This window comes from Mauremys mutica, chromosome 3, assembly GCF_020497125.1.
Source record: "Mauremys mutica isolate MM-2020 ecotype Southern chromosome 3, ASM2049712v1, whole genome shotgun sequence".
NCBI classification, from domain to species: Eukaryota; Metazoa; Chordata; order Testudines; family Geoemydidae; genus Mauremys; species Mauremys mutica.
This window is the reverse complement of record NC_059074.1, coordinates 178,476,149-178,495,515: the sequence shown is the minus strand read 5'-3', so window position 1 is coordinate 178,495,515 and position 19,367 is coordinate 178,476,149. Positions and strand designations below refer to the sequence as shown.

At 44.7% G+C, this 19,367-nt stretch overlaps 2 pseudogenes; one reads left to right on the top strand and one right to left on the bottom strand.

Moving 5' to 3' along the window:
• Window positions 1–1,591: 1,591 nt before the first annotated feature.
• On the bottom strand, window positions 1,592–2,883 carry LOC123366426 (annotated as a pseudogene).
• Window positions 2,884–15,227: 12,344 nt separating this feature from the next.
• LOC123366694 lies at window positions 15,228–18,566 on the top strand (annotated as a pseudogene).
• The last annotated feature ends 801 nt before the right edge of the window (window positions 18,567–19,367 follow it).

The following is a 19,367-nucleotide window of genomic DNA, read 5'->3' as shown; positions in this document are numbered from 1 at the left end:
AGAAAAAAATCCCCCAGTTTTTACAATTCTATGATTTTTAAACCAGTCTCCAGATTTGGGGGGCCTCACTCATGCTGTCTGAATGCTTGGGATTAACAATACAGCATAAGTGTTTGAAAGTTCTGGGCCTACAACAGACACAATGCAGCAAGAGATAATAAAGAGAGGGCGGGCCATTCATGGCTGAGGATAGGTCAATGGTCTGTTCCAGCAGTTCCTATGCCTAATGTGTATCTTCATTCTACATTATGGCACAGTAACAGCACAGCAGTCGGCTACCCTGAGACATGTTCTAAAACAGCTTAGAATGAGGCTATTAAGCGTACATCAAATAACTTCCCCTTCCATCCCCCTGCAAAGCTTTGTTTAATTATTAATATTCAAATCAATGTGCCAGGACTGAAGAGTAAGAAGGGAAAAACAAAACAGAGACTCTCTGTAGGGAAGAGGGGGAAATACCAGCAGCTCTGTTAGGAAATAGCCATGTTAGGGGTTGGTTGTTTGGCCTTGCCAAATGTAAAGGACCAGCCCCAGCCCAGAAAGGCATGCTGGGGAAAAGTTACTGTGCAAGGGCCACCCTTGCCCTCTTTGGTGGTGCCCAGAGGTCAGAAGAGGCATGGAGGCTGCTGGGAAATCCCCCCATGTAGTGGCTTTGTTTGCTAGTATAGCAATGGCAGGATTCCTCTGTGACGACAGCCCCATGTCAGAGGGACAGGGGCGGCCCTAGACTAGCTGCCAGCAACTGGCGCACTAGGCGAACCATGCAATCAGCGTCCCCCACCCCCAAACCGCAAGGGCAGATCTAGGCTGAGGTTTTTGGTAAACTGGGAAACATTTTGCCCCTTTTTTCCTTTTAGCTTTTCTTAAGCGTTTTTTTTTTCTTAAACAGAGGCTTAATTATTCGGTTTGTCCATCCATCCATCTGTCCAACCAATGTTTCTGAGATCAGATAAAATAGAGACATGAAATTTTCAGAATAGATTTGTACACGACAGCTAGATGATATTTCAGTCTGATTTCAAATAAAAATGCATTAAAAATGTTAATTATTTTTATTATTACAATCCAAAATCATCCATTACGCTATCCTGCTTTAACTGCCATTACCACTACATCCAATATAGAAAGAAATAAGAAAACTCTTCAATGAACTTTAACTTGTATTTACAAAACACTCCAAATAAAAAACCCTCTGGGCTCTTAAAAGATGACTTTTCTTGTTTTAAGTTTTGAAAATTCAATCACTAGTTCTTTTAGATCCAATTTTCCAGCTATTTCATGTTCTATTGACATTGTGGCAAGTCTAAGAAGTCTCTGTTGCACCATTGTTGAACGCAGATATGTTTTTATCAATTTTAACTTTGAGAAGCTACGTTCCCCATTAGTTACGGAAACTGGCAAAGTTAAAAGAATGCGTAGAGCTATAAAAATGTTTGGAAAACTGTCTGAGTTTATTTTCACAAACAAACTTCAGTACTTGTTCAGGAGTGGAATGTTTCTTAAGTTATCTTGAAAAAGCCTGAAGCTCACTACACAAATCTGTAGCATTAATGTCTTTTGAATTTTCATGAGTCAATGCTGACTCCAGTTTTATACAAAATTCTCTTATCTGTTTTGCTGTTTTCTTTTGCAAGCTGTGGATATCATATAGAAAGCCAAATACTGACTCTAGCTGCTGCATCTGTTGAAATCTTTCATCAACCTAGTGAATAGCAGTATCAAGGACTGCAAAGTAGAAATTCACTTTGAACTTTTGTTTTGGGTTCTGAATGGGTGTGTCTCATCCTTCATATGAAAACTGCTGCTTCTTTTGCTGAATGCAAACTGGCTCTAGTTCAAATTCTGTCGGAAAGTCTATTTCTCCAGCAAGCTCGAGAGACTCTACACCAGTGTTCTTTTGAACCCTTCATCGCTTCTGAATTCCCCCAGAATATTTTTAGTTTGCTGAAGTTTTTGAATAGCAGAATGTATGTTCAAGTTCTTTTCCTGAAGCTGATTACTAGTGAGATTAATGTCGATAGGATATTATACCACAAAATGAGTGAAGTCACAAATTTGAACTTGGAAAGGCCATTTGCAAGAGCTTCTGCATCTGAACATGCCATATTGCCAGATGATCCAGTAAAAGTATTATCATCAGAAATTTCAATTAGGGCATCATAAATGTTTCCAAGTTCATAGCAAAGAGGCTTCAAAGCATCAATGTGATTCTCCCATCTTGTCTTACTATGTGATTTCACAGTTAGAGAATTCACATGGCGAGTCAGAATCTCTCAATGGCGCGTTGAGCCTGAGAAAAACACATAAACACATTGCACCAGGTCAAAGAAACTGCTTGCCTCCAAACAACATCTAGCAGCATCATTGACAACCAAATTCAGAGAATGCACACTGCAAGGAACGAAAAAGGCCCTAGGATTGATTTCCATCATTCTCCTTTGCACACCATTGTCTTTACCCTTCATATTACTCCCATTAACATAGCCTTGGCCATGTAAGTTTTCAACAGATAATGACATTGTTTCAAGCTCTTGTAGAATAGTTTCAGTCATAAATGCTCCAGTCATCTCCTTCAGTGGTACGAAACCCAGAAAATGTTCCTTTATGAGCACTTCAACATTATCTTCATCTGCAGACTTTTCCATATCCACAGAACGAATGATGGTCATTTGTTCAACATGCCTCACATCTGTTGTAACAGTCCAGTATTATTGAAAGGTATTTTGCAGAATGGGCAGCTTCTACAATTTTCTTTTTTATGGCATTTGCTAGGATTTGAATCAGTTCATTCTGCATATTTTTTCCTAAGTAATGAACCTGTGTTTCATTATCAGTTATTTTACATAGATGTTCCTTCATGACTGGATCAAACAAAGCTAGGTATTCAACACATTTTAAAAAGTTTCCATTACCTGGAGTGTATAATTTTTAATTTCTACCGTGGCCACAGAATGCTAAATTTTGCCCATCGAGAACTCTCACTAAAGCAATCAGATGCTCTAATATTTGTTGCCAATATTCTTCTTTTTCCTTGATCACACGTAAATTTTCTTCATCAATAGTTTTTCCTTTTTTCAATCATAATTCAAGTTCTTTCCAATTTTGAAAACATTCCAAATATTCTGTACTTCTTTCACATGAAGAGAAATTGAAGATATGTTTTTCCAGTCCTTCAAACCATTTTCAGCAAGTGATGTACCAACTGATTTCTAAATAACTTGCAGCAAAAGCAAAACACAGAGTCCTTCAACACTGAGGGTACGTCTACACTACGGGACTATTCCGAATTTGCATAAACCGGTTTTGTAAAACAGATTTTATAAAATCGATTGCGCGCGGCCACACTAAACACATTAAATCGGTGGTGTGCGTCCATGGTCCGAGGCTAGCGTCGATTTCTGGAGCGTTGCACTGTGGGTAGCTATCCCGTAGCTATCCCATAGTTCCCGCAGCCTCCCCCGCCCCTTGGCATTTCCGGGTTGAGATCCCAGTGCCTGATGGGGCAAAAATCATTGTCGCGGGTGGTTCTGGGTACAGCCTCACCCCTCCCTCCCTGAGCAGCAGACAACCGTTTCGCGCCTTTTTTTTGCTTGGTGAACTGTGCAGACGCCATAGCACAGCAAGCATGGACCCTGCTCAGCTCCATACCGCAATCGTGAATGTTTTAAACACCTCGCGCACTCTAGTGCAGTCTATGGTGAACCAGGACCTTCAATCCGAGGCGAGGAGGAGGCGGATACGGCAGCGCGGCGATGACAGTGATGAGGACGTAGACACAGAATTCTCTCAAACGGCGGGCCCCTGCACTTTGGAGATCCTGATGGTAATGGGGCAGATTCTATCCATTGAACGCCGATTTTGGGCCCGGGAAACAAGCACTGACTGGTGGGACCGCATTGTGTTGCAGGTGTGGGACGATTCCCAGTGGCTGCGAAACTTTCGCATGCGTAAGGGCACTTTCATGGAACTTTGTGACTTGCTTGCCCCTGCCCTGAAACGCCGTAATACCAAGATGAGAGCAGCCCTCACAGTAGAGAAGCGAGTGGCGATAGCCCTGTGGAAGCTTGCAACGCCAGACAGCTACCGGTCAGTCGGGAATCAATTTGGAGTTGGAAAATCTACTGTGGGGGCTGCTGTGATGCAAGTAGCCAAAGCAATCACTAAGCTGCTGCTACGAAAGGTTGTGACTCTGGGAAACGTGCAGGCCATAGTGGATGGCTTTGCTGCAATGGGATTCCCTAACTGTGGGGGGGCGATAGATGGAACCCATATCCCTATCTTGGCACCGCAGCGCCAGGGCACCCAGTACGTAAACCGCAAGGGGTACTTTTCAATGGTGCTGCAAGCACTGGTAGATCACAAGGGACGTTTCACAAACATCCACGTGGGATGGCCAGGGAGGGTTCATGACACTCGCGTCTTCAGAAGCACTACTCTGTTTAAACGGCTGCAGCAAGGGAATTACTTCCCAGACCAGAAAATAACAGTTGGGGATGTTGAAATGCCTGTCGTTATCCTGGGGGACCCAGCCTACCCCTTGATGCCATGGCTCATGAAGCCATACACAGGCAGCCTGGACAGTGGTCAGGATCTGTTCAATTACAGGCTGAGCAAGTGCAGAATGGTGGTGGAATGTGCATTTGGCCGTTTAAAGGCGCGCTGGCGGACATTACTCACTCGCTCAGACCTCAGCCAAACCAATGTCCCCTATGTTATTACTGCTTGCTGTATTCTCCACAATCTCTGTGAGAGTAAGGGGGAGACCTTTATGGCGGGGTGGGAGGCTGAGGCAAATCACCTGGCCGCTGATTACGCGCAGCCAGACACCAGGGAGATTAGAAGAGCACACCAGGAAGCGGTGCGCATCAGAGAAGCTTTGAAAACGAGCTTCATCAATGGCCAGGGTACAGTGTGACTGCTGTGTTTGTTGATGAACACCCAACCCCCTTGATTGACTCAGTCCCTGTAAGCAACTCCCCCACCCCCTTCGAGTACAGCTTACTTATGCAAATAAAGTCACTCTCATTTAAAAAGCATGAATTCTTTATTGATTCCTTATAAAAAGAGGGAGAGAAGTAAGGGTGTGGTTTGGGAGGAGGATAGGAGGGATGGAGAAGGCCATTAAAAAAAAAATTCACAGTAACGACAGCCTTCTGGTTGGGCTGTCCACGGGGGTGGAGTGGGCGGGTGCACGGAGCCTCCCCCCACGCGTTCTTACACGTCTGGGTGAGGAGGATGTGGAACAAGGTGAGGGTTGAGGGTGGTTATACAGGGGCTGCAGCGGCACTCTGTGATCATGCTGCCTTTCCTGAAGCTCCACAAGACGCCGGAGCATGTCAGTTTGATCACGCAGCAGCCCCAGAGTTGCATCCCGCCACCGCTGATCTTCCTGCCGCCACCGCTGATTTTCCTGCCGGTCTTCCTGCCGCCACCTCTCATCTCGGTTGTCCCTCCTGTCCTCATGTTCATCCCTCCTGTCCTCACGTTCACTGGCCTCTTTCCTGTAATTTGAAACCACGTCCTTCCACTCATTCAGATGAGCTCTTTCATTGCGTGTAACTTCCATAATATCTGAGAACATCTCATCTCGCGTCTTCTTTTTCCTCCGCCTTATCTGTGCTAGCCTTTGGGATGGAGGAGGGATGGTTGAAAAATTTGCAGCTGCATGAGGGAGATAAATATTTAGAAAGATACATTTTACAGAACAATGATTATACTCTTTCACAGTGAAAAGAAGTATTCACCTAGCACATGTGATTTCCCTACAAGGTCGCATTTTTAATCTTAATAGTGAGTGCCTGCAGCTCTGGAGTTACAGATCTCACAGACACAGGTCCAGGCATCAGAATTCAGCTTGCATGCGGCCATGGTAAGCCACTGTCTTTCTGCTTCTGTAGTGATGTACCCCTCCCCCCCAACGCATGACTAATACCACGCTAGCTCCCTGCTAATCAACAACCTTCCCCCCCCCCCCCCACTGCGTGTCTGGTACCTTGGGGAAGATCGCCGGTGACCAAACACAGAAAAGATCATTGGCATTTCACTCCTCCCCTCCCCCCGCTTTGCTACGTGCAGGAAAGTTTTTTTTTTAAGCTGATGCAGTCCACGAACCCAGTAGAAAAATGGCCACCCCCCTTACTTAAATTCCTGATTTTTAACCAGGTTATCCTGAACGATATCACTTTGCTGAGGATAACAGAACAAGATAAAGAACGGATGCTTCTTGAATGCCAGCAGTCACCGGGACCATACGCTGCTATGCTTTGCCACGCAATGATACCTGATTACTTGCTACATGCATGGCGTGGTAAAGTGTCCTACCACGGTGGGCGGAACAAGGCTGCCTTGCCCAGAAACCTTCTGCAAAGGCTTCTGGAGTACCTACAGGAGCGCTTCATCGAGATGTCCCTGGAGGATTTCCTCTCAATCCCCGGACATGTTAACAAACTTTTCTAAGTAACTATACTGTCTGCGAATGCATCCCAAGTCCTCAGGGCAAATCAATCATTAAAAAAGGCTTGCTTAAAAAACAATGTTTGCTATTTGCAAAGGTACACTCACCAGAGCTCCCTTCCATGGCGTCATTGTCTGGGATAGTGGCTTGTGAGGGCTGGGAGGACGGTAATTCCGTCAGGGTGATAAAAAGCTCCTGGCTGCTGGGGCTCACGGAGTGCTGTGTGCTCTCTGCTATGTCTTCCTCCTCTTCTTCATCTTCATCTTCCCGTCTGCATAATCCTCAGCCATGGCAGAGATTACAACCCCCACCTCGGAATCCACCATCAGGGGTGGGGTACTTGTGGCGCAGCCCCCTAAAATTGCATGCAGCTCAGCATAGAAGCGGCATGTTTTTCGACCTGCCCCGGACCTTCCGTTTGCTTCTTTGGTTTTCTGGTAGCCTTGTCTGAGCTCCTTAACTTTCATTCTGCACTGCACTGAGTCCCGGCTGTGGCCTTTATCCGTCATAGCCTTAGAAATTCTTTCAAATACTTTTTCATTTCGTCTTTTGGAACGCAGTTCTGTTAGCACTGAATCCTCTCCCCAGATAGCGATCAGATCCAGTACCTCCCGTGCAGTCCATGCTGGGGCTCTTTTACGATTCTCAGGAGACTGCATTGTTAACTGTGCTGATGAGCTGTGCGTGGTCACCTGTGCTGATGAGATGAGATCTCCACGCTGGGGAAGCAGGAAATGAATTTCAAAAGTTCACGGGGCTTTTCCTGTCTACCTGGCCAGTGCATCCGAGTTCAGAATGCTGTCCAGAGCGGTCACTGGTGCACTGTGGGATAGCTCCCGGAGGCCAATGCCGTCGATCAGCGTCCACACTAACCCTAATCCGATATTTTAATACCGATACTAGCGTTACTCCTCTCGTTAGGGAGGAGTACAGAAACCGGTTTAAAGAGCCATTAAAATCGATATATGGTGCCTCCTAGTGTGGACGGTTGTGGCGTTAAATCGGTTTTACGCTCCTAAAACCGGTTTAAACGCGTAGTGTAGACCAGGCTTGGATATTGTAACCAGTTTCAATGAATTTCTTCCCAATTAATAAGTCTCCTCTTGAAATGCTGAGCAGAGAATTTTCTTTTATTTCCATCCTTAGGGAAGGGAAATTCATGAATTTGTTCGGGTTCATGTGCCATGAGAATTTGCCTCACACTGTCATCACATCTGGGCCATGAAGCTGGGGCTCCACACTGTAACTTGTTTGTAACTTCCTCATCCTTTCTTCCTTCTACTTCATTTACTTCAATTTCTGCATGCATCTCTGAAGGTGAAAACATTTTCTCCACTTCCATATCAGTCTGATGCTGTGAGCTGCCTTCATCTAGAAGTAAGTTTCCATCATCTTGAGTTTCCAAACTGCTTCTATGAGGATGTGAGCTAACCTTCTCCCGAAGTAATAGACCTTCATCTGGATGCTGTGAACTACTTCCATCTTTATTTGGATTAAAGAGAAGATATTTCAGGAAGGATCCCTGCTGTTTTGCTTGGTCCTTTTCCTTCTCAGCCTTTTGTTTACAACACTCAGCTCCTGAGGGTTTTCTTTTCCTCTTTCTGCCATGGGGCATTTGAATATTGTTATGTACTAACTGTGCTCCCAACTGCAAGCATTATAGCATTAAGGATGGCTGACACACCACATGGTTGGCGATTTAAACCACATTGCAGCCATCCTAACACATCTTTTCACTGCTTAAAGGTTCAATGATTAGTAACATACAGTCAGTTACCTATTAAAACAGTTAGTTACAGCATTTACACGGAAACAAAATTATCTTTTTTGACGTTATAACCCAACACCGGTTGTTTGGAAAGTATTCCCCTTCCTCACGGTTACCCGCCTGGAGTGTGACGTCATCACTTTTGTAGTCTATTAAGTGTTAAAGCTGTTACTTTTCTTTTATGGACCTAATTTATTCCTCATTTGTTACTTTTCTTTTATGGACCTCATTTATGAACCAGTTATAACAAAGAAACGTTCATAATTATACAGCCCGATAATAACGTTAAGGTTTAATAACATTTAAAGATACTCACACTTTGGATTTATAATGCTGAAAGACGTTATTCTTTATTCTTTGGCACCAAGAAACACAATTTTCCACAGTATCTGCTCAATTCTTAACCATCTACCTGCGACGTGTGTTAAAATGACCATTGGACATGTATCAACTTGTGATATCTCCATTCTACATGAATTTCTGGCTATGCAACCTTGATGTATATTCGACTGATGCGTCACTAGCATTGCAGCTCTTGCTGCTGGCGGATGTGTTTCATTGTGGCTGAGTTATTGCTTATCAAAATTACAGAGTGGGTCATCTTGACCCTACATCATAAATTGAAAAAAAAATTGCTAAAATATTATTTATTTTTGCAGTAAATAAACTATTTGACATATTATTAAATTCTCAGAAATATAGAGAATGAATTATAATTCATATTTCCTCCGTACGTGCACGGGAATTGAAATAATGATATCTCTGTTATTTTATTTGCAGAGCAGAAATCAGGGCTTATGCTGATTCCTGGGGCCACTCCCTTCTCAGCAAGGGCAGAGCTAGGCAGGCTCCAACTTCCCCTCACAGTCACAGCATGGCACACCCCAGACCTGCAGGGTTGTCCCTGGGTGTCGGTCAGAGGTGGGTGGGCAGTGTAAGGGGCTGAGATCTGAGAGAGACACCGAAGTCACTAACCCAGATAACATTTAGGCCAGGGACAGCAATAGATTCATGACCCTTTCCTATGGCTCCTCAGCCCATAGGTGGAGTTTGGAGGCAGCATGAGTGTGCAATGTAAGGACAGGAGAGTGCTGCTCCCAGCATGCGCCCCCGAGGTAGGGAATCAGAATTTTTTTTAAACAGAGTGATTAACTGGTGATTAAGATAAGAAAGGGCTGTTTCTTAAAGTTAAATGATCTGTTCCAAGCCTGGTGAACTGCAAAAAGTAAGTAGCCTAAAGGCTCGTCTACACTGCAACATTGTTGCCAAAACTTTTGTTTTTCACGGGTACTTAAAAAAGCCTCCCTCCCGTGGAAGACAAAAGTTTTGCCAAAAAGCAGCAGTGTGAACCTGGCTTTGTCCGCAGGAGCGTACTCCTGCCAACAAAGCTTATGCCGCTCACGGGGCTGGAAGTATTTTGTCGGCACTTTAGATAGAGAGTGTTCACACACGCTGACTTTTAGTGACCAGGCTGTGTTGACATAGGCCTTGGCTACATTGGCACTTTACAGTGCTGCAACTTTCTCGCTCAGAGGTGTGAAAAAAACACCCCCCTGAGCACAGCAAGTTATAGCGCTGTAAAGTGCCAGTGTAAACAGTGCCCCAGCGCTGGAAGCCGCGCTCCCAGCACTGTAAGTTAATCCCCTCGGGGAGGTGGAGTACGTGCAGCACTGGGAGAGGGCTCTCCCAGCGCTGGCGCCACGACCACACTCGCACTTCAAAGCGCTCCCGCGGCAGCGCTTTGGAGTTTCGAGTGTAGCCAAGCCCATAGCCTGGTCACTGAAAGCTGCATAGTGCAGACAAGCCCTAAATGATAGAAAGTAATTGTAGCTTTTTCTACAATTGTTGTATTTCAAGGGATGGTAACAAAATTACAAATATCTTTCTTTGAGAAGATAACTGATTTTTTTAGACAAAGGAAATGCAGTAGATCTAATCTACCTCGTTGTCTGTAAGACATTTAATAGAGTTCCACATGGGAAATTATGAGTTAAATTGGAGAAGATGGGGATTAATATGAGAACTGAAAGGTGGATAAGGAACTGGTTAAAGGGGAGACCTCAACAGGCCATACTGAAAAGTGAACTGACAGAATAGAGGGAGGTTACTTGTGGAGTTCCTCAGAGATCAGTCTTGGGACCAATGTTAATTACATTTTTATTTCTGACCTTGGCACAAAAAGTGGGAGTGTGCTAATAAAATTTGCAGATGACACGAAGTTGGGAGTTATTACCAATATGGAAGGGGACTGGAATACTATACAAGAAGATCAGGATGACCTTTTGTAAACTGGAGTTATAGAAATGGGATGAAATTTAATAGTGCAAAGTGCAAGGTGATGCATTTAGGGACTACCAACAAGAATTTTTGCTATAAACTAGGAATTTACCAGTTGGAAGTGGCAGAAGAGGAGAAAGAACTGGGTGTATTGGTTGATGGCTCACAGTCCTGTGATCAGTGTGATGCAGCTGTGAAAAAAAGCTAATGCATTCCTAGCATGCATCAGGCAAGATATTTCCAGTAGAGACAGGGAAGTGTTAGTACCCAGGGCCAGTGCAAGGATATTTTGTGCCCTAGGCGAAACTTCCACCTTGCGCCCCCCGCTGCGCCCCCGCCCTGAGGTGCTCCCCCCCCCCAGCGGCAGCTCCCCCCTCTGCCCTGAGGTGCCCCACCATGGTAGCTCCCCCCCTCCGCTCTGAGGCACCCCCCTTGCGGCAGCTCCCCACCCCCCACTCTCCACCCTGAGGCACCCCCCCTGCCCCAGCTCACCCTGCTCCGTGCAGGAGCACGAGCACGATCACCCCGAGCACGCCATCGCTGCTTCACTTCTCCCGCCTCCCAGGCTTGCGCCGCCTAAGCTGATTAGCGCCGCAAGCCTGGGAGGCGGAGAAGTGAAGCAGCCACAGTGTGCTTGGGGAGGAGGCGGGGCAGGGGTGAGCTGGGGCGGGGAGTTCTCCTGCGTGCCGCCCCCCCCACTTACTTGCTGCAGACAGCCCTCCCCGCATTCTCCTGCCCCAGCTCCCTCCGCCTAAATGCCGGCGGCGACCGGGGCAGCCAAAGATCCGGCCGCCGCGGTCCCTGCCGAAGAAAATGGTGCCCCCCAAATCCCAGCACCCTAGGTGACCGCCTAGGTCGCCTAAATTGTTGCACCGGCCCTGTTAGCACCATTATACAAGGTAGTGGTGCGACCTCATCTGGAATACTGTGTGAAATTCTGGTCTCCCATGTTTAAGAAAGATTAATTTAAACTGAAACAGGTACAAAGAAAGGCTATTAAGCTAATCTGAGGAATGGAAAACCTACCTTATGAGAAGAGACTCAAAGAGCTTGGCTTGATTAGCCTAACCCATAGAAGGTTGAGGCGAGATATGATTGCTCTCTATAAATAAATCCGAGGGATAAATACCAGGGAGAGAAAGGAGTTATTAAAGTTAAGCATCAGTGTGGACCCCCAGAGCAAATGCATATAAACTGGCCATCAACAAGTTTAGGCTTGAAATTAGGTGAAGGTTTCTAACAATCAGAGGAGCGAAGTTCTGGAGCAACCTCCCAAGGGGAACAGTGGGGGCAAAAAACTGGCTTCAAGAATAAGTTTGATAAGTTTATGGAGGGAGTGGTATGCTAGGACTGCCTACAATGGTCTGTGGTCCACTGGTGACTGCCTGTAGCAAAAATCCTCAATGGCTGGAGTCAGGACACTAGATGGAGAGGGCTCCGAGTTACTACAGAGAATTCTTTCCCAGATATCTGCCTGGTGAGTCACATGGTCAGGGTTTAACTGATCACCATATTTGGGGTCAGGAAGGAATTTTCTCCTGGGTCAGACTGGCAGAGACAGTGGGGGCATGGGGTTCGCCTTCTTCTGCAGCAGGGGGCATAGGGTCACTTGCAGATTTAAACTAGTATAAATGGTGAATTTTCTGTAACTTGATTTTAAACCTTTAAACCATGATTTGAGGACTTCAATAACCCAGCCAGAGGTTAGGGGCATAGGTGCCAACTCCATGGGTGCTCCAGCCCGGAACACCCAGGGGGAAAAAATGGTGGGTGCTCAGCCAGATCCCCCCGCCACCCGCGGTGCCTCCCGCCTGCCGGCAGCCCCACTGATCAGCTGTTCCACGGTGTGCAGGAGGCACTGAGGGGTAGGGGAGGAGTGAGGGCGAGGTGCACTCAGGGGAGGAACGGGGTGGGAAGAGGCAGGGTGGGGTGGAGCAGAGCCGGGAAGAGGCAGGCAGGGGCTTGGGAGAAGGGGTGGAGTAGGCCAGGGTGGGCACTGGAAGAGGCGGTGTGGAGGCTTGGGGAAGGAGTGGAGTGGGGGCAGGGGCTGGGACAGAGCCAGGGGGGTTGAGCATCCTCTGGCACATTAGAAAGTTAGCATCACTGGTTATGGGTCTATTACAGGAGTGGGTGGGTGAGGTTCTGTGGCCTGAAATGTGCAGGAGGTCAGACTAGATCAGGGGTCTCAAACATGCGGCCCGCAGGGTTATTTTCTGTGGCCCACGAGCTTCTCTCGGCGCTCCCGCCCTCCCCCAGTGTTTACCTAGAGACGCTCCTGCCCGACGCGCAACGGGGCCAGGGCAGGCTTCCTGCCCGCCCTGCCCCCACGTCACTCCAAGAAGCGGATAGAACATGGGGAAGGGGGGGGGCACAGGGGTCTCTGTGTTGCTCTTGCTTCAGGCACTGCCCCAGCAGCTCCCATTGGCTGTGGTTCCCCATTCCTGGCCAATGGGAGCTGCTGGGGGCAATGCCTGAAGCAAGAGCAACACACAGACCCCTGTGCCCCTCCTGCCCCAGCTTCCAGCCACTTCCCAGAGCAGCATGGGGCAGGGCAGGCAGGCAGGGAGCCTGCCCTGCCCCCAGTACACGCCGGGCCAGAGCCAGCCCCCCCGAACCCTTCCTGCAGCCAAACCCCCTGCCCTGAGCCCCCTGCTGCACCCCACACCCCTCCTGCACCCCAACCACCTTCCGTGAGCCTCCGCCGCACCCTGCACCCTGACCCCCTGCCCTGAACCCGGCACCCCTCCTGCACCCTGCCCTGAGGCCCCTGCCACACCCTGCACCCTGACCCCCTGCTGAGCCCCCTGCCACACCCCACCCCAACCCCCTGCCCTGAGCCCCCTGCTGCACCATGACCCCTGCCCTAAGCCCCTGCCACACCCTGCACCCTGACCCCCTGCTGCACCCCTCATCCCTCCTGCACCTCACACCCCAACTCCCTGCCCTGAGCCCCTGCCACACCCCACACCCCTCCTGCACCCCCTGGGGGCAGGGAGGGGGTGGAGTTGGGGTGGGGATTTTGGGGAAGGGGTTGGAATGGGGGCAGGGAAGGGGTGGGAAGAGGCAGGGCAGGGCGGGGCCTCATGGAAGGGGTGGAGTGGGGGTGGGGCCGAGGGCGGCAGGGGGGAGGTGTCAGTAATGTGGCCCTCGGGCCAATGTACTAGTCCTCATGTGGCCCTCGTGGTCATTTGAGTTTGAGGCCCCTGGACTAGATGCTCATGATGGTCCCTTCTGACTTTAATAAGAGAATCTGAGTAAGAATATACATTACAATTTTCAGTCGAACCAGTGTCCCATAAGTGACTTGTCACAAGATGTCAAAACATGTTAGTATTAGAGCTGAGTGGGTCTAATATGTATTTAATTTTCTCTCTTGGTATAGGAAGTAGATACAATGCTCCAGTCAGATATTGCTAAGTTATTATCTGCAAAAACACTAGAGTTTTCAGTTGCTTAAGTAGCCCTTGGAATCATGGATAAAGTTGAGACCCTCCCCCCAAATCTGAAATGGCCCCCCTGTGGGCAGGCATGGAATTGCCCACCCCTCCCCATGTGTGGCCCCATTGGCCTGACTGGAGCCACCACCACCCCAATATAGAAGTCAAACTGCACCTATGCCTCAGCCCGTCATTAAGGCAGGGATTACCCAGCACAGGAGCGAGGTGCCCGGAGGGTCTCTCACTGGTACAAGTCTGGTGCCTGTTAGAAGTGGTTGCAACAGTATATTGTAAACTGTCCCTTAGATTACGAGACTAGCAGAAGCAAATTACATAGTAAGGTCATAACCTTAGTCACCCCCCCACAACCTGGGTGAAACTTCTTGTTTTGTAATAACAAGCCCAGTGCTGAAAATGACATTAGAGAAAAGATAGGCCAAAAGACTGAGTGCTAAACAAATGAAAGCATTTAGTCCCAGAAACATAGTGGGGGTTATGCTGATCCTGGGAAGCTATTCCACAGGGCAGAGTCAGCATCTGCAGTTTGACTGTATAATGGCATAGAAAGGAGGCTAATACTAGATACAGGGAAAGGCACAAAGTCTGTGAGAGAGGCTAGAACAAATCAATGGAGGATTTTACATAAATTTAAACTGAACCCTAAAACAGATATGGGGCAGTGGAAGTATTTGCAGATGACATATGGTCCTTTGGTGATTATTTTAGTTTGTTTTGGTTTTATTTTAGTGTAAATATACTATGCTGTTATAGAACAGAAACACTGGCAATACTCATCATATAAACTTCAGGTAAGTGTATTATTACAGAGAATAACCTCTACACTGTGTATGTAGCAGCGAAGAACCAGATTCTGCCATTCTTACTTACACTGAGTACTTCCCTACTTTTGGAAGAGTTCCACTGAATTAAATAGTACACTTGTGCCAGAATATATCCTGAAAAATGTAGGGGTGAAATAATCAGGAAAATGACAAGAAGTTATAATTAGCACGATGCCATGTAAACATTTCCATCCTTCTTTTAAATCACTATAAAATATTGTAGTCCTTGACTGCCCATCTCCACTCCATCCAACCCCAGCCTGAACAGAAAGGATAATCAAGTTCTCAGTGTTCCAAGAGAGCACTGCCAAGTGTTTCCTTTTAAATATTCTCAACTGGCTCCTTTTTAAAATATATAGTTAAAAGTAAACCAAGATTTGAATTGCTATAAGGGTCTACGTAATGTTAAAAGGATTATACTAATTGCTTTTACCTTTCTTTTCTCTAGGATGGGGTTCCTCAACACAGTCCTTCTTTTCTATTTAATTTCCTTCTTATTCAGTGAGGAGGATGGATTCTTCAATCAAGATTATAATACCTCTAGCTCCAAATTTTCTAACTACTGTACTCCTATTTAAACCTTTAATCTATATCTGAGGTACAGGCTCCAAAAACTGCAAGAGTCCTGGATTTCTCACATTATTTTCAACATTATTGAAAAAATAATCAGAAAAGACTTTGAAGGGTTTGGTGCTCTGGAAGTTTTAGACATTTCCTACAATCAGATTCAGGAAATTGAATCTGGTGCCTTTGAGAATGTATTCAACTGTATTTCTGTAAATCTTTCATTTAACAACCAGTTGCATGAAATTCCTTACTTTGCATCTCACCTAAATTCTTACAAATACATGAAACCCCAGATTTTCCACATTATAAATATTTTGAAAGATCATCAGAGACTTTGAAGTCTTCTGTGTCAGCAGAAGGGTTGCAATATTCCAAAGGTTCATCTGGCTTGTTAAATGTTCATTCCAAGTTCAGGTGAAGCATACGGGACTTTCAAAGACTAGACTAGACTAGATAAAAACATAACTCTGTTTCCACCTGCTATGATATGGCATTCTTTCTGTCGAATGCCAAAATATGGAATGCAAACTGTAAACTGTCTGAGGAAGATCTGACAGGAAAAAATGGATGCCAGTCTTTGTAAAGATCAGTTGGACAGTATTTTAGAGCTGAACATTAGTCACAACAATCTGGAAATTGCTCTCTTGTCACATTTTATCTTTTTTCTTCCAATGGAAAATGTAGTCTATTGATGCTAGTTACAACAAAATAACAATTAGCAATGTAGATATTGGAAACATTTGTCATTTCACATCCAGCAAGCTTTTGTTTTTAAATATCAGTAACAATCCCATAAACAATTTAGATACTATATGTCTCCCTTCAACAATTGAGATAATTGATTTGTTTTTCACAAGCATAAATCAAATAGCAAAAGTTTTGGTGCAAAATTGTTTGATTAAGAAAAGATAAATATTCAGGGAAATCAGTTCATCTATACTACTGATCCAGACAGCTCTGGAACAGTTGTAGACAAAACTGAACCTGGAAGTATACATATTGCTGCAATTTCATATATTAGAAGACAAGAAGGTACACCTATAGAAAGCCTGCCAGAGAAAGTAAATCATTTATAAATGTCAAACTGTTCTATTGTAGAACTCCCAATAATTTGTCAGTAATGGATCGTCTTGGAAAATTTCTTCCAATATTGAAATATTTTAATTTATCTGGGAATAAGATCTCATTTCTACAAAGTAGGTTGCTTCCAGAATCTTTGATTAAGTTAGATGTTAGCAACAATGCCATTACTACAATAGTGGAAGACATTTTGGGGCATTTGACAAAATTCAATGTTTTAACTGTTCCAGGGAAACATTTTGTAACTGTGACTTGCACTGGTTTGTGAATACATATATCCATAGACCAAATTTGAGAAAATCTAAGATGCAGCTTTCCACCAGATAAAAGGAGTGCGTTGTTCCATTGGTGTTCAAATGGCTATTACAGCTTGTACAGCCATATTGTCTATGTCAGTAATAACAGGCTTATCTGGCATTTTAATGGACCCTGGAATGGACCCTGGAAAAATGGGCTGGAATTGGTGCATGGTGAAAAGGAAACAAGGCGAAAAGAGGCCAGAAAATAAGTTTTATGATGCCTTCGTTTCATACAGTGAAAATGATACAAGTTGGACTAAAGAGAATTTTCTGGAAAAACTAGAAACGAATGGGTTTAAAATATGTTACCATGAGAGAGATTTCGAACTGAGGCATCTGGTACTTGGTAATATTTTCTATTGCATAGAGAATAGCCGTAAGGTCCTTTTTGTTTTCTCCCTCAGCTTTGTAAACTGCTGCTGGTGTCAATATGAACTGGATTTTCCTGAACAGCAGGTCCTGAATGAAAATCAAGATTCTCTCATTATGGTTGACCCAGTATGGCCATTCTTATGTTCTTATGTGGAAAAATGTTTTTGTCTCATCTACCTACATTAAAAATTAAATTAAAAATTAAAAATAACACTGTTTTCAACACCAAGTCAGTAACCTACTGCTGGCAACCGTTCTCAGCTTTGAGTCAATGTTCTAGTGTAGATGGGACTTGCTTCCCATTTATTTCTTGCATTTATAAAGCTTGATGGTCCAATGTTTCCATCATGAATGACAAACCTCAAGTAGTCCATAAACAAATGTTGAGGTTGTCCACAGAAAAGACAGTTCTGGTCTATCTGACTAAGTAATTTACATGTGTTTTGTTATAAGACAGCTTCAGTGTTGCTAAAAGCCAGAAGTACTCCTATCGTGAGGCTACTCCACCAGTGGGCATGATTCTCCAATCACTACCAACAGTATAAAATCAGGAGTAATTTTGAGTTATCCAAGAGCAGAAATAGTAACCTTATGAATTAATGAGCAAGTGAATACAACCAGCCAAATTTAGCCTGGTGTGAGTTATGAGCAGGTACATTGACTCAACGGCAGTTGCTCCTTCTTACCCCTAAACTGGATTTGAACCATTAACTTTAGAGTTCTGAGATTTTAAAAGGAAATGGTGGTAGTTACATAAGTAATTTTCACAATTATGAGCTATACATTCCCAGCTTTGGAAACTGTCCATTTTCTAACATTTATAATAGCTATTTGCTAAACTCCTCTCAGCTGAGGATTTCAACCAAAATGTTCTTTGCGCAAGAACATGGAGTAACTTATTTTCAATTGTATTAGCTAGCAAAATTATAATTAAATAAATTCTGCCTTAATTAAAATCAGTTTGATTAATCAGAAATGTTCTATGGCTACATAGATTAGACTGTGCCCAGGCTTCCAAGAATAGCATCTCTTCTTCTCCCCATCCAGATTTCCTACTTTAGGACTATCTGTTTACACATACCCAGTCTATCCCATTACAACACTACATTCTCTCTCTGTCCAGGAAAGCAAGTTAGATATGAAACTGCAGCCAGATTAAATAACTAAGTCCCACCAGGGCTGTTAGTTTAGCTCCCTCTCTGCTGTTTACATTTCACTGCACTTGAAGTGCTGGGCTGTGTCAGTCTTCAATGGCTTTAGATTTAAATCTTAGGTTTGGTTCTTAGGTCAAAGTCTCCAAGCTAGATAGATGTGCATGTATTTAAACACTCAATACTGTTTGTGGCCTTCACTGAACCTATGGATTTTCTCATAGTCTCTTGCTATGTCTTTGTACAGATTCCACCTCAACATGCATACAGACGTCACTGTCATCGATGGATAGAGAACCCAGGACCTTCAGACCTGTGATCTTCAGTTTAGAAATTGCTATCTTAGTTCTATTGTAAAGAGGCCACACATAGCGCTGAAGTGACAAGCCTTCTCTAATAACTTCTTGACCTCATGTTCGTACAGTATTTCCAATAATTACATGACACGTAAGCTTTTATAGTGCAGAAATGAAAAATATACTCAGAGAGAGACTATTGCATCAATCGCCCTAATGGGTGAAGAAATTAATCAATACCACTGGAATTCAAGAACTGCAAAAACTGCTGAATATCATAAACATTTTTAAAATTATAAACTATAATTATGCTCATGTAAATAAGCATAAGTCATCTGGCAGTCACCACTGATTTTGTCCATTACTCCCACAAGCTCCTTTGTTCTTTCTTCTATGCCATCTCATGCATAAAACACCCTGCTCAAACTATTATTGTTAGTGATTTATTTATGGTACTAGGTTCTTTTCAATCAAGTAGGGACGGCCCTGCCCCTAGGAGCTCACAGTCTAAGGAGACAATGGGGTTAGAGGAAGAGGCGCAACCAACAGCTATTTTTCTTTACCAATAGCTGAGCAGCTATTAGTGGATGGGAAATTAATTCTACATTTCCTCTTATGTGACCATTTCTACTCCGGAGCCCTAAAAGGATTACCAAAGGCCCATTTGGTAAATATACAACAATTTGTGATATTTGGTTACTAATTGCATCCCAATACTCTCTAATGACTGGACACATCCACTATACATGCATAAAATCTCCTCTTTCACCACAATTCCTCCAGCATTTAGTCCCAGTAAATCAATCTATATTTTTTAACCTGAC